The following is a 12,576-nucleotide window of genomic DNA, read 5'->3' as shown; positions in this document are numbered from 1 at the left end:
GAAAAAAAAAAGAAGTTGCTGTACAAATAGGTAGGGGAGGGAGATTCAGTGTTTCTTGGGCAGTCAATTGTTTGCATACTTTAGCTTCACTTCTTACTCCACACTTCTGCCAATGATATAGGACATTCTTTAATTGCAGTCTCTGCACACATTCTAGAGTTTTGCTTTTTCCAATCTGTTTTTACCATGAAAGCTCTTTCATCTGTCTTACATTGTACAAATTTGTAGTGATGCCTCTCTCAGTCTCTTCATTTTTGTGAGTTTACATCCTGTTCCCTCACCCCAACACACACCTTTTTTATCTTTTTAAGGGAATCTCTAGAGGAGAAGGGGGGGAAATACATGCTTATTGATTTTCCTAACCAAAAATTTTGTGCACATATTGTTAAACAGTTGCAATGTAATGTGTATGTGTGTGCTTGGGTCCTGTTTTCATCTGTCCTTTTCAGCATTTTCTGCATTGCTATATTTCTTCATGATTATTATTTTAGTGGATTTTGAACCCATTTTTAAAGAATAGTTTGTTGTATTTTTATTATTATTACTGCAGTCGTTATTATTATTTTAGCTACTGCATCTTTCTCTTTCTTTACCCCATTCTCCATCCCACCATCAAGCACATTTACCTTTCCTCAGGTAACCAATATTAACAACATTGACAGTTTGTGGAACAGTAAGTCTTAATGTTTTCCTGTGGTCGAACTAATTGGCTGAAAGCTATCAAGAAGCACAATTCACCCTACAGGCTGACAATGTTATCAAGAAAGCAATTTCAATTATTTTTGGGTTTTCCATGAAATCTTGTGATTTCAGCTATGTAGTGTAGGTAATATGTTGTATCTCTGTAATGGCTCCCTAGTGTGGGCATCTCCACTTAGTTCTTAGACCGAACTGAACCATGTCTCTTATTACAATTCCTCTGTTTACTGTTTTGCTCAAATTTAGTTCCTAGACTGGCCAAGTTGTCCATGAGGGTTTTTGTCTGTTTCTGATGAAGTATCAACTGGAAGTCAGCTTGGGACAATGGATGTTAGTAACATTTAAGCACTTGTATATCAGACACCAGAGAAAGTCAAGAAGTATGAGAACAATCAATAAATATCAAGAGAAGCATCTGGAACCTTCTTCATATTAGTTTTCTAGTTGACCTAAGCCTAATGAAGAGATCATTTTGGCAGATCACAGATTATAAAATAGATTTTTCTATTAAGTAATATACTTATCATTTGACTTCTTTTCTTTTTCTTTTAGTAAGGCAAGATAAAGAAATATGTATAGATTTTAGAATGAAGAAGTAAAACTCATTATGTATGTATGATGTAAAACCACAGAAAAAATAATAAGAGTTTAGAAAATATCCTGGATAAATACATCAATATACAAAAATTATACAAATACATACATATATAAACAAAACAAGATAAAGCCCTTGCAAAGAGATATTATTTATACTAACATTCAAAATATGAAGTTCCTGGGAGTACATCTGACATAACAAGACATGTGCAAAACTCCCATGGGGAAAATAGTAAAGCATTATTTTGTGACAATAAGACCTTAATAAATGGAATGATATACAATACACATGGCTTGGGAAACTCAAGATTTTACAGATGCCCAATTTGATCAATCAAATTCCTAACTGTCCATTTTGTTAGGGAGGAGAGAATACTTGACAAAAGATTTTAAAATTATATAGAAAGACAAAGGGCCAAAAACTAAGAATAACAACAGTGTATTTTGGTGCAGGGAAAGTCAAATAGATTGGTGGAATCTTACTACTGAATGTTTAGACCACAGACCCACCTCTTTGGTGACTTGACTTGGGAGGTTGTTAGAAACACAGAATCTCAGATCCCAACCCCAGATCAACTGAATCAGAATTTACTTTAATAAGATAACCTGGAAGAGTGGGGAAATATTTTTTTTAATTAAAACAAAATTAAAAAAAAATATTTTGTCCATGCCACGCGGCATGTAGGATCTTAGTTCCCCAACCAGGGATTGAACTCGAGCCCCCTGCATTGAAAGCATGGAGTCTTAACCACTAGACCACCAGGGAAACCCCAAAGATGGTTTTAGTAAACAGTTCTGGGGCAACTGGTAATTAAACAAGAAAAACATAATTGTATTGAAAGGTATTGCTTATTTCATATGGTGCAACCATCCCTTACTCTCTGTGATCTACGTTTCTTTAGGAACATTTGAAAAATCAATGAAAATAAAAGGGATGTTTTGAATATCGTTTTCCTAGGTGCATCCGTCATCCATTTGCCTGTAATCTATGAATCATCTTGCTGATAAGGTTTTCTTAGGTATCCCAACTTCAGGATGTCTTTATGTGTTTCTAGCATCTCTTGGATCAAGTCTGTATATTATAACAATGATAGTACTGTCACTGCCAATGTAGATGACTAATGTTGTGACTATGCCCCCTCCATGTGGCAGTGATAAAGCTGTATCTAATTATTTTATAGGTGTGCTTTGTATATTTTGTGGAAAAAAAACTGCTGAAGATACTAGAGAAAGGGCAGCTCTTCTACTGACAACTCATAAGGAAATAATTTACCACCTACTTAGGATTAGAAGACAAGCTCATTCTTATAGTCTTCTGAAACAAAATTAGGTAAGAAATGTTTTTTGTCATATTTTAAATGATTTGTACTCTGCCTCCCCAGTTTGCTTGAAAGCTTCTATAATTCTATTCCTTTGGCCTCTAAGAGAAATGCAGTTAGCATTTTCCTTTAGGAAGGTAGTGTGCCAGCCAGCTGTCAGCCTTATGATGTGCCTGATCTCCGATGTCAGGGGAAGCACAATTCAATTTTAAACTAAGTCTTCTGCACAATAGTGCAGCAGGGCTGCCAGCATCTCTCTTTATGTTCCTTTCTTTCAAATTCTCCCTTCTACTCAAACAGTATAGCTTTATTTTTAAATCCTTTGTGTAAGATGAAACCACCACTAACTGACTTTACTTGTCTTTAGTTAAAAATCAATGAATTGACTGAAATAATCTGTATTTCAGCTACCCTTTCTCATTTCTAGAAAATAAAATACCACTGCTTGTTTAACTTATGACTTGTCTAAACATGTTGAAAGCATTGACTATGAGGCATAACACTCAGACGCTGAAAGGGAACTGTGACAAGTTCAGTCAAAAGGGAAAAGAGGAATAATTTATAAAAGGTGTTGCAGATAATGATGCCAGCCAGTTATTTTAAAATGCATCCATCTCACCTTTTAATGAATTAGATTTGTCAACAGGAAATGTTTTATGCACCACTTCTAATAAAAGTGGCATGCAGTGCTTTGAGGTTGGCTTCTTCAAAGCTAGAGTATCTTCAATTCAAAGGTATTTTTTAAATAATAGATATTAAAAAGTATATTTAAATAATATTAAGGTTGTGACACAAACACCAAATGACAAAATTCAGGAGTTTCAAAGCAGAGGCTGACATGCCTTCACTATTTCACATAGTAACTGTTTTTTAAATTAGGAGTGTAACAGACTGATTTGGGGATTGTGTGTCAGTTTAACTTTAGATTCTCTTGTTGTTTTGATTGGTGTCACAACCTTAATGTCAGCTTTTCAAATAGGTTTCCACATTTCCTTTGGTTTGAGGTCATTAAAAAATGCATATGATGAATCTAAGAGGCATAAATAGGTCACACTGAAGTGGAATTCCTTGCTTCTCTGGTATTGAGAGACAGCTAATACCTGCCTTATAAGTGGAAAAAGTTAGCTCATGCATTTTGGTAAATTTCTGTTTTTCAGGAATTTGATTCAGACCATTGTAAACCCAAATAACAAAACATGATGTTGGTATAATTGTTTCCTTGTTCCTCTAATCCAAACCATCCAATCTTGTTGGTTATCATCTCTAGATGTTAAGAATCACAATTCCAACAATTTTGTTTTCACTAAAAGTACAAGTTAAACCTGGTAATTATTTCAATAGAAGAATCCTTATTCAGTATAATTAAGTATAGGTAACCCTGCCTTAAATTTTTCCATATGCCAGTCCTTTATAGAAGCACTTTTAATTAGATCTTTTTGGGAGTAAAATCTTATTTTTTAAAGTAACACTTGTTATACAAAGCAAAATGTAGAGTAAAATCTGATATGTTGTGCTGAATATTAAAAAAAATTCTAGTACCACACTGGACATTAAAGGAGGAGCCTGGAGCCTTCCTTACCCCATTCTGCAAGGAAAGAGAGAAAGGGAGAGAGGAGGGAAATAATAATCTCCCTACCCAAATTCCACCCTTTTCCTTGATTCTCATCTTTCATGCTCTCACAGCGCAGGTCATATGTTGAATATAGTTTTAATTTAGAAAAATAAACATATCAGAATCTGTCCCACAATTGTCTTTTTCATCACCTGTGTTTGAGAAATAAACGGTGAAAAGAGAGGCAAATTATTTACTGATCTTTTCTTGCTGACTCATAAAGATACTGGCCAACCTAAAACACTTCATAGTTCTCATCTCCTCCTTGATTGAACCTGCAGGTTTTATCATTCTTGGTTTTTATCAATGACTGGGGGGGACATTAATCTTTCTTTCCTAGTTGTACTCCATTCACTGCCTTCTATCTCTTTAATTTTCAAGCAGTGTTGAATTTGAGAAATTTCTAACAGTTTTCATTTCTGGTTCTGACTTTACTTTTCTTTCCCACTGAACTCTCCCATATCACATCACTGTTAAATCATCACAATTCTGACAAGTAATATTCTTTCTAAGCCCCAGTCCTCAATAGCAAGAGGTAATTATGCTGCATTGTACAGTGGTTTGAAAATGTATACAGTTGTCTGTGAAGGTTTTGACCAACTCATCCAAATTCATCTAAACTATGCTAAGGCCCTTTTTTGAACAAATGTTTTAGATCATTATTATTGTTCATCTAATACTAGTTCTGATTTCTATTTGGTAAAACTGAATTTTTAAAACAAAAATGCCTGTTTCTAAATTCAGAGAAAGCTATTCAAATAAATGAGTTGGAACTCAGTATACACCTGCAATATAAAAAAGTTTTCTGGCATAGAAACAAAATAATCTCTTTAAATAGTATAGACCAAAGCCAGCTTTATACAAATTCATTTAGAGTAGTTTCAGATTTATGTAATTAATAAAGTTGGATAGTGGGTCTAACTTATATATTAAATGTCCTTCAGTGTACAGTGATGTTCTAGTGACTGGCTGGAAAAAAATGATAGAATTTTATTTAGTGTTTCTGCTATGTCAGTCAATTCTATAAATGGCTTTCTAATGGGATACAATATATGCTTTTAATAGTTTTCTATAAGATTAAGAGATAATATTTATTGCGTGCTTTCTATGTTCCAGCGAATATGTTCTAAGTAGTATCATAGAATATGTTCTATGTTCTAAGTAGTATCCATGGATTATCTCATGTAATCCTCATAACAACACTTTAATCTCACTATTTTACAGATATGGTAGAGGCACACAAGAAGGTTATAAAACCAGTAAGTAATGGAGCTAGGACTCCAACACTAGCACTGTTACTCCAGATCTCATACTCTAAGCCCCCGCTACTCAAAATGTGGCCCCAAGCCAGCAGTATCACCATTACCTGGGAACTTGTTAGAAATGCAGACTCTTAGGCTCCACCCCAGTATCATATTATCATGTATAATGTGAACAGGGATCCACTATAGACCCAAGTTATCTTGAAATCACTTGTATAAAGAACAGAAAAAGAAAAAATCCCAGACCATAAACAGCAAGTCTTTCTCTCTACTGGGCAGCTAACTACTTCAACATCTGAGACTTTCTTGCAATCACATTGCAGCACACTGCCTTTGAGTACAGACTCTGGACCAGATGCCTATGTTTGAATCTCAGCTCCCATTTCTAGCTGTGGGACCCTAGGAGGGTTACACAGCTCTTTGCATCTCAGCTGCATCATCTGGGAAATAAGGTCTAAAACGGTACTTACTTCACACGATCGTTGTGAAGATGAAATGAGTTAATCCATGGAAAGGTTTTAAAACACAGCCTGATGTGAGATAAGTGAAAAAATGTTATCTACTGTAGTAGTAGTTGTTGTTGTTAGTTATGATTCTTATCTTAGAGTCACATCTCATACTTTTTGGTTATCAATTGGTAATAACTTGACAAATATTTTTGTTAGCAGGGCTTACCACATATAAGGGATATCTTTGATGTTAGAGTCCAAATCATAAACTTTAGTTTTTGTATTTTTCTGAAAACTTTCTCCTTGTGGCACTTCCCGCCTGTGAGTTCTGCTAAATGCCACTTGATTGGGATACTTAACTAGTTAAGTCCAATGCACTCAATTCAAACTCAAAATGAAATATGTAACAGTACAGTGAATTTTAAAATATAGTATATGCTTTTAAACTGAATAAAGATAATGAGGATTGTAAGCCCATTTGGCCAGCGACTGGCATAAGTAGTACAGAAAAATCAGGATGAAGAATGTTTATTTGAAGGCTGCATGCTTTGGAATCTTGTTTGTTTCCTTCTGGGTGGGCATAATTCTGAAGTTAATCACGGAAGTCTTCAGGGGGAATAATGGTTTAGTGTGCAAGTACTTACTTAGCAACTATTTAAGAATACATCTAATGTCTGAAGTGAGATTGCATGTTCCTATATAAAATACCATTTTGAAAGCTGATTTGTGAAAGGCACTGAGATAAAGATCCTTGGTGGAAAAAATATCCTGGGAAACTTTTAATTGTCAATTCCAGGACACACACCCAAAAAGTTCAGTTCACTAGGCCTGGGATGAGGCCCACCCAGGTATTCGAATTTTTAACAAGTGGCCAAGGTAATTCTGCTTAAATTAGTGTCTTCAACTACACTCTGAGAAATACTGCAGTAGAGGCAAAGACATGAACTGAAAAAAGTTTTTGTTGACCACCCATTCCTTTTTGCAACATTGTCCTCTTTGGTACTAGTTTCCTTCTATCCTATGACCTACTCTCTCTATCTTCTTTGGCCTTTCCCTTACCCCCGTTAGTGGTTCCCAAGTGATCTTTAATTTTCTGCTTTTCTCTTTTTTACTCTTTCTCAAAGAATATATCTTCCGGATTTATCAGTCATGTCTTTTCAGGTGGTTCTACAAAATAATCACAAAGGTCTCTTTAATCTAAAAATCTCTAAGCCAAAAGGAAGGTGCTGAAATCAATTTACAGGCTTTGGGCAACATTTAAAAAAAGAAGAAGAAGGAGAAGGAGGAGAAGGAGAAGGAGGAATAGAATAGAAAATATCAAAGGAAGTACTAACGATAAGCAATGTTTCATGGAGCTTTTCTTTAAGATATGTGTGTACACCTACACATTGGATTGCAATGCTTTTTTTTTTTTTTTTTTGCGTTATGCGGGCCTCTCACTGTTGTGGCCTCTCCCGTTGCGGAGCACAGGCTCCGGACGCGCAGGCTCAGCGGCCGTGGCTCACGGGTCCAGCTGCTCCGCGGCATGTGGGATCCTCCCGGACCAGTGCATGAACCCATGTCCCCTGCATCGGCAGGCGGACTCTCAACCACTGCCCCGCCAGGGAAGCCCCCTGCAATGCACTTTTATAACCTTGTAGGTCATAGTTCAAAAAGTTTGAAACATACTGAGTCTTGGTCTCCTGAACTTCCGTGTGACATTACGAACACTATGTTTTCTTATGCATTTCCCTCATATATCTAACCCATCTCTATTCTGGACATTACCATTTGTATAATCCATTCAAAATTGTCATGTCTAGGGGCTTCCCTGGTGGCGCAGTGGTTGAGAGTCCGCCTGCCGATGCAGGGGACATGGGTTCGTGCCCCGGTCCGGGAGGATCCCACATGCCGCTGAGCGACTGGGCCCGTGAGCCATGGCCGCTGAGCCTGCGCGTCCGGAGCCTGTGCTCCTCAACGGGAGAGGCCACAGCAGTGAGAGGGCTGTGTACCGCAAAAAAAAAAAAAAAAAAAAAAAAAAAAAAAAAAAAAAATGTCATGTCTAAAACTGAATTTGCTGTGCCTTCTTGCTAACATTTTCCTCCTAAGTTTTAAAAATCTATCCATAAACTACTTTTCTGTCATCCAGATTAAAATTTCAGAATTCCTCTGTAATAATTTAGCCCTTACTACATAAATTTCCCTATAGCCTCATCTTACTACCCTGGCCTATCCTGTGGCCCTACCCAGCAGGAAACCTTATGGGCACCCATAGTAGTCACCGCTCCTCAGCTAGCTTCTTGAAGGCTACTATGAGCATGCACTGCATGGTATCTATAGCTGCCTTCTTCAAGACTGTAAGAGCCTTTGACAGCAAGATGCCCTGCTCTGTACAATGCCCACCTCTTTTTCTTAGCTATTCCTGTCATCATTACTCACTGTTATTGCCAAGGAAGAGGCACACCCTGGATTTTACCCTTTGCTACTTTCTAATGACATATCCACAAGTTTTCTGCCTCTTATCATGACTATAATTTTCACATCGTCTTGTTTGGTTTCTCTGATGACTTGGGTCTCAAGTCCAAGCTTTTGATGCCTAGGATATGTAACACCTGGCTGGTGTTCTCTCAGCTATAATTGCCTGCCTCACTCAGCGACCCCAAACTATCTAGTCGTACATTGGAAAGTCATTTCAAAATCTATCTTTCCTTTTCTCGTGTTCCCGTCCTCTTCCTATTCATCATCACCTTCATCTGGATTAATTCACTATCCTCCTAACTGATCATCCTACAACTGTTCTCTCACCCCACACCAAAATCATCTTAACACCCTGTTTGATAAATATTTATAAAGTGGTAGTCATGTACTGCCTTAGTGAAAAACTTTTTATGACTCCCTGTTTTGTATAGGATAAAAGTACAAATATTTTCCTTCTGGAGGAGAAAAGGCCTTAGGATACCCATCTGGCCATAGCATTCCTATTTTACCTTTCACTATTTTCATTTGTGAATTTTCTGTTCTAGTTCCCCAAAGCAGTCCTATATATGTTCCAGGGATGTTCTCACCATTTTAATTACCAGGACCCCTTGTTGGTTGTGGTTCATCATTGTGGAGCAGGCAGCTGTGGCTGAGGTTTAGGAGTAGGGTCCCACTACATACAAAGAAACCTCAAGCTGAGGACCTCATTACACATTGGCAATAAGAAGTTAGTAAGAGCCCACACTGTAGAAGAAGAGGGAAATGAACAGGAGACCAACTCATTATTTACTTCTCCACTTACTGTCTGGCTGAGGCTCCTCATGTCCTCCCTTCACTAGTTGTTGGATCATTCTCAGAATTGGAGAGCACGTCAATCTATACACCGTGAGAGACTGTGTCATCAACTGTGGGGCCTGTGAGGCTGTGGACTTTACAAGATCACTGGGCTCCCACCTTTATCTTCCTTTTTCTTGGCGGCTTGACTTCTCTATTTTCCTCTGCCCAAAGGGAATGTCCTTCTGCAGGACTTCTAGATCATTTGTTACTTGTACCACTCAGTTGATACTAAATTAGCTAATGCCTTGTAATATTTTATTTTTGTTTTTGTCTCTCCTGTGTCAAAAGTAATGCTCATTATAATAAGTTCAAACAAAAATAGATTATAAAGAGCAAATCTTTCCTTTTCCCTGTTCCTTTTTAGTTCTACCACCCACAGCTTAGCACTATTGATAGTTTGTTGAGTACCCTTCCTGATTTGGGGGATGATTGGCTTTTTTTCAGAAGTATTATACTGTATCATGATGCATATATAATTCTACAACTTACTTTTTAAAATAAAATACTATAGCATTCTGGAAATCTTTCTATCTCATGCCATACAGAGCTAGATTGTCATTTTTTATACGTGTGCTTTCATTTTATATATGTTATATTGATGTTTAAAATACCCCATGTACTGACGTCACATTATATATCCAGTTTGCCCAGGATAGTCCCATTTTAGGCCTTTTATCTCAGTATTTCATTGGTTTAGTGTTTGCCTCAGATTTTTCATTTTTGAATGAAGTATTATTTAATAGTTACATATAAATAAACTAGGAGAGGTTTAGGTAGACCTACACCTTGTTTGTCTACATCCTGGCATGTTCTCATATGTGAGACACCAGTATAGTGAACAGAATTCTCACTTTAACATATGGTTAAATTGGCCAAATCCCATTTATCTTTTCCAGTTCCTTTCCAGAAGTAATATAAGCTAACACATCTTTTTCAAGGAGAGCAGGAAGGGTGCTTGCTGATAAAGTAAATGCACTCTGGCACGAGCAGTTAGATACAGCTAGCTTCTTCAGATCTTAGGGGATGGTGGTGGCAGAACTATTCTATGCTGCCGGCTCTGCTGGCCACTTGATGCGCAGCCAGTTGTACTGAGCCCTGTGGTTACTTTGGCCTGTGGATTGCACATTTCCCATCCTTTATTCAGTTTTGCCAGAGTGAATACAATCTGAGCTCTCTATTACTGCAAGGATTTTATTACATATCATATGATATAAATCTACAGCTATTTATTTTACTGTTGGGTAACACATTTTTATTTTGTAATAACCATTTTGGTGACAGTGATTTAGAAAAAACAAAAGAAAATAACAGTGTACATTTAATAGTTACTACTAAATTTCATTACACTTGCCGAAAAGAATTAATGTGTAACTCACACTATGGGGGCTATAATGATATCACAGAAGACATGAAAACAAGAAGACATAGAGGGACTTCCCTGGTGGTCCAGCGGTTAAGATTCTGTGTTCCCAATGCAGGGGGCCCGGGTTCAATCCCTGGTCAGGGAACTAGATCCCACATGCTGCGGCTAAAGACCCCGCATGCTGCAAGGAAGATCCCGCGTGCCAAAACTAAGACCTGGTGCAGCCAAACAAACAAACAAACAAATAAACAAATAAATAAAAATACTAAAGAAAAAAAAGAAGACATAGAAGCATCAACATCTATTGCATAGTCTTAAGACCATGCCCGAAAATACAACATTTTAATACTTAGCTGCAGAAGGTACATTTGTGTACCACTTTATGAAACATGACTTTTCATTTAGATCAAGTGACCGTACTAAATTAATTTCTCTCATCTTCAGCTTCAGGTTTTCTTGTGCATGTATGAAAGGTGAAACAATAGCTGTTAATGTATTGGCTCTATTAAAAGAACTTTACTAACACTTAAATGATGCCACTTTTACCTCAGTATCATTGGATATTTCTAGTAAAAAAAATCAATTCCAGTAATGGTTCAAGTTTCTTGTCTAATACATGGCATCAAAGTAAAGCATTTAGAAGTTCGTTCTGTAAAAGGTGAAACACTTGACATTATTGTGAATACTATTTATTGTAAATTGAATTACAGACTGCAACATACATGATAAAATTGTTTGGTCTTGGTGATATTAAAGATATGTTGGGACTTCCCTGATGGTCCAGTGGTTAAGACTCTGTGCTTCCACTGCTTCCATCCCTGGTCGGGGAACTAAGATCCTGTGCAGACAAAAAAAAAAAAAAAAGTTGAGGTAGAACATAACATCATAAATTTTTTTGAATAAATTTAGAACCTATAGAGAGAACTATACTTAGAATATGTTGTGATGCACATATTTGTGCAATTCATAATTGCCTCTAAGAAATCTATAAAATCTACCAATCTAAATAGAAGATATAGTTCTAAAAGAGTACAAATATGTTTATACATACATGAAATAACCAGCCTGGAAATTTTTTTTAAATATTTATTTATTTATTTTATTTACTTGGCTGTGCCCCATCTTAGTTGTGGCACGTGGGATCTTTGATCTTCCTTGTGGCATGCAGGATCTTTAGTTGTGACCTGTGGGATCTAGTTCCCTGACTAGGGATCAAACCTGGGCCCCCTGCATTGGGAGTGTGGAGTCTTAGCCACTGGACCACTAGGGAAGTCCCCAGCCCGGAAATGTTTATGGTTAGATTGATCTGATAAAATAAAAATAACTTAAGCATGGCAGTATACACTTTCTCTCTAACACATATATATGGAATCTAAAAAAAAAATGGTTCTGATGAACCTAAGGGCAGGACAGGAATAAAGACACAGATGTAGGATTTTAGAAATTTTTGAGACTTTGAAGAGTAAGTTTGTAAATCAATGAAAATATCCTACCATGGTATTAAATACTTTCATAAAAATGTTCTCTAAATTTTGGTGCAGTTTCTGCAAAATCTACTGGAAATTTTTAGTCAAAGCATTTAACAAGTAGAAGGCAAAAAATTCAGTTTATGTGAAGCTTTTAGGGAATTGCAATTATTGAACACAAGACTTGCAAATAGGAGGACCTTGAAATGTTTCTCCGTGAAATCAAATGGGAAACTGAACAAATTAATTTATAAGAACTCGAATGATGTATAAAATTTAATTGTGAAATTCCATAATTGTGTTTTGAAATACCTACGCTTATGGGGAAAATATTTTGATGGAGTTCATGTTTTTAATTGAATAAATTTATATTATGGTTCAGAATGAAGATAACCTGGAAAAGCCTACAAGTTTGCAGTACCTAAATTTAGCAAAACATAAAAATAGAACTACCATATGACCCAGCAATCCTACTGGGCATATACCCTGAGAAAACCATAATTCAAAAAGAGTCA

The 12,576-nt window shown here is 36.6% G+C and overlaps 1 protein-coding gene across 6 annotated transcripts in view; it reads left to right on the top strand.

The window, feature by feature from the left end:
• The window catches only part of KIAA0825 (KIAA0825 ortholog), a 398,660-nt gene that overhangs the window by 28,000 nt on the left and 358,084 nt on the right, over positions 1-12,576 (top strand). For 5 of the 6 annotated variants that reach the window (XR_012330774.1, XM_073802294.1, XM_073802293.1 and 2 more), the window contains exon 2: positions 2,478-2,626. The exons of the other annotated variant lie outside the window; for it this stretch is intronic. The gene's annotated coding sequence lies outside the window, so the exon portion shown is untranslated. The remainder of the gene's footprint in view (positions 1-2,477; positions 2,627-12,576) is intronic. 6 annotated transcript variants of the gene reach the window in all.

Source organism: Tursiops truncatus, chromosome 3 (genome assembly GCF_011762595.2).
Source record: "Tursiops truncatus isolate mTurTru1 chromosome 3, mTurTru1.mat.Y, whole genome shotgun sequence".
In the NCBI taxonomy this organism is placed as follows: Eukaryota; Metazoa; Chordata; class Mammalia; order Artiodactyla; family Delphinidae; genus Tursiops; species Tursiops truncatus.
The sequence above is the reverse complement of the archived record's forward strand: the minus strand, read 5'-3'. Positions and strand labels throughout refer to the sequence as shown.